Here is a 3,413-nt window from a genome sequence, read left to right as displayed (position 1 = left end):
CCTTACAGGCATCACCATGATCCATGACGTACTGCCTCCCCTCACTAGGACGAGGCCTTTCCTCCCCCTCACCAAAATCATCGCCGAAATCACCACAAGAATCTTCATCCTCCCATTCCTCCAGAATTTGAGGATCAACCTCAGGAGAAGGAGGCCTAGGACCCTCCGACACAGGCTCACTAGGTCCAGCATCAGCAGCAGACATGTTCACAACAAATTACTAGCAAAGAAAAGAAAAATTCGTTTGTTTACCTTAAAAGGAAAAAGTGCTAGCCGGATCAAAGACTCTGAAGATTAGAAGAAAGAGGAAACCCTTGAGTTTAGCAAGATGAAATTTTGAAGAAAATTTGAGAAAATGAAATTAGTGGCCAAAATCACGAAAAAACTGCCCTATTTATAGGGAAAAAGCCCATAATGAAGGGCCAATCAGAGCACAGCCCATGAAGCAACAGCCAATCAACGAGCAAACACGTGTCGAGCATGCAACCGCGGAATGTCAATCGTCGCAACAGTTAAACATCAATCAATGCAACAGTGACCAAGCGTCTTCAACACGCCTGTCCACATCCCTTCAACTATTCATCTTCCTCAACAAATTCCTAGATATCTGGCATCCGCCGGCCACCCGATCAACCAAGCTAGGAAGCACCGGCCGGGGGCAATCAAAATCAACCGGCACCCTCAGCCTTGGTCTAAACTGGCCAGCGTCATATTCTTTTCCACATCGAGTGCCCTTTACGCATCCATGTGGAGGGGGGATATGGTACACGGCACGGCCTAGCAAGAGCCACGCCGATACACAAGAAGAAGCCGATGCAGAAAATTTCTAAAAATTACTTGTGCAGAATACATGCTCAACATACATCGAGCCCATACCACTAAGCATGACTACGCTGGGGGCAAATTGATGGGGCATATTCTCGCACCGACCAAGTCAACACACCGAGCAAGGTCAAAGATATCCACAAAGAAGTCAACGACTTAGACAAACCTTAGCCGATGCATCCCACCTACCATGTCACACTGGTCTCGGCCGACACCTGCCAAAATGGGACACATATCCGCGTACTCATATCCAAGACCCCTCGGCGGTGAGTCAACATTGTCCGCCGGCCTGCCATAGGTCCCTCGGCCGAGGGGTAGATCAGTCTTTCCACCTGCTAGCCACTTGGCCACTTGGCCACTACGTGACAAAAGGTGAAAGTCTATAAATACTCCTCAACCTTCATTGAGGAAAGGATCCCACAATCATAACCTAAATACACTATTCATTTGGTAATATCTCCTTTATCTCTCTACAATACGCATCTATCCAAGTAACACAGCTTAATCCTTTAAGTTTACTGACTTGAGCGTCGGAGTGAGTACGCTTGGCACCCAGCCAAGCCCTCAGTTCGTTCATTGTTGCAGGAGAGACCGAGAGGAACGATAGGAACAAGAAGGATTCAACTCAAGACATTATTCGACGAGCCACGGGTGGTAACTAATCACTGCTCCGGAATTACACCCGGAACAATTTATTATACAACATTTAGGTGAACCACACATTAGAAAACGGATAATCATAAAACAAAAACCTCTAAATAATTCATTTTCCGCCTAACTTCAGATGGACTACAACATTTGGCACAAAGCATGAGTAACTCAAACACAACCTCTGTCTAGTAACTCAAACGCGATCCAAAATAAGCCGAAATTAAACTTCAAGAAATTATACTCTTTCGACTGGACAAATAAAAAGACCTTAATAAACACGAGCTTAAATGAATTCAATCAGATTCAGTTGACTCAGGAAATCCGGATGCAACAAGGCTTACTGCTGCTAATAAACACATTTTTTGTTGACTCAGGATTCGACGGTGGTTCATCTCGTAGACTGATCATGATTTACGCCTTCTTCTCCAATGTCAATCCCAAGAATGCTAAGCATCTATAGATCAAGAAAATTGTCGAATGAGCAATGATGATAGAGGAAATGCAATATATATTGGGAAAGATGAAGCAAACTGGGGACCTATAGATCATTACCAGAGTAGAAGTTTAAACTTTATCTAAGTGAGAAGTAGGAGTGGAACTTACAAATCTGCCAGAGGAACCATTCCCTCACCATGGCAATCATCAATTTGAAAGGATCGAGAGGCTACAAGACTTTTTGCAGCGAAGTAATCCTTTACTCTGAAAAACTTTGGATTCAATGCAAATTCCTCCGAGTGAATTAGAGGTAATATGTAATCTTTCCAGTCCTCGTTGACAAGAGCTTTATCTTCTTTCAAAGTCTGTCTACAAATGTCCGGAAAACATTAAAATCCGGAACTTTTATAGTACATTTCAGATTAAAACAAGCGTGTAAAGCAAGAACCTAATGAACTTCTAAAGATAAAAACATTACAGGTTCACAACTTACAAGCAGTAACAACCATCTGTATGATTGTGTCATACCATAATTATTTTCCTGAAGAGATCGACAGTTTTAACAATGGCTCTCTGTGAACTCAACAAAAATTAATGTCCCAGACTTCAATCCTATAACATTACTCTACTCCTGTAATTTTAGTGAGACTCTAACATAGTACTCCCAACAAATAGTTAAGACTCTAACTCACCCTTGCACAACAAGTGGTTTCCCAAAATGAAACCACATCGGACCTGTTAATTATATGAAGCCGTCGATCAAGTAAACAAGCAACATCAACATAAGTCGACGCACCACCACAAGCACAACCTTCCTTCCCACAAGCAGCAACAGCCTGACTCGGAATCGAAACCAAGCCGCCATGGCTGGCACCGTCACTTCATTAACCTCCAATTAAACAACCAACGCAGCAGCCCAGTTGCGAGCTCGAATATAAATACGGATTACAATTAGTATTGGAATTATTCATGTGTTGATTTAGGTTTTTTTATTCGATCGTTTGATCCGCTGCATCAAAAAAAAATTGACATAATTAGAATTGTATTGATTTGATTTGATAATAATAATAATTAAACTGCAAATAATCCTATGGTTAATCACATGATTTGGGGCTTTTTTTTGGATTTTTCTTGGTTTAGAGATACTTCAGAGAGAAGAGATGGGTATTTGATTTTTGTTGTCGTTGACTCAGCGTTGTTTATTATTATTGCGGGGATTTAATGCCAGCCTTCTATTTCCACATATCCAATGGCTGAGATTTTCCAAACTCACAACTCACCGTAAGAACCAAACTCACGAGATCTCGTGAGTTTGGTTCTTACGGTGACTTTGCGCTTTGGAAAATCTTAGCCACTGGATCAAAGGAAACCAAGGGCTGAGATCAACTGACAAGTCAGAAAAAAAAAAGAAAAAAGAAATTACAGAAAATACAAAAGCAGCTAAAAACTAAACTAACGACTTCATTCACACGATATTCTTTCTCTCTCTACATCTCTCTTCA

General features: G+C 41.6%; 1 long non-coding RNA gene across 1 annotated transcript; it reads right to left on the bottom strand.

Annotated features, from left to right (window-relative positions):
- Positions 1–1,547: 1,547 nt before the first annotated feature.
- On the bottom strand, positions 1,548–3,114 carry LOC141594011 (uncharacterized). The gene is made up of 3 exons (XR_012521976.1): positions 2,604–3,114; positions 2,080–2,280; positions 1,548–1,930 (listed from the first exon to the last, which is right to left on the bottom strand). It is a non-coding gene; the product is annotated as an uncharacterized LOC141594011 (long non-coding RNA).
- Between the last annotated feature and the right edge of the window lie 299 nt (positions 3,115–3,413).

This window comes from Silene latifolia, chromosome 8 (assembly GCF_048544455.1).
Source record: "Silene latifolia isolate original U9 population chromosome 8, ASM4854445v1, whole genome shotgun sequence".
Taxonomy (NCBI): Eukaryota; Viridiplantae; Streptophyta; class Magnoliopsida; order Caryophyllales; family Caryophyllaceae; genus Silene; species Silene latifolia.
Note: the sequence above shows the minus strand (reverse complement) of the source record. Positions and strands in the feature narration are given on the sequence as shown.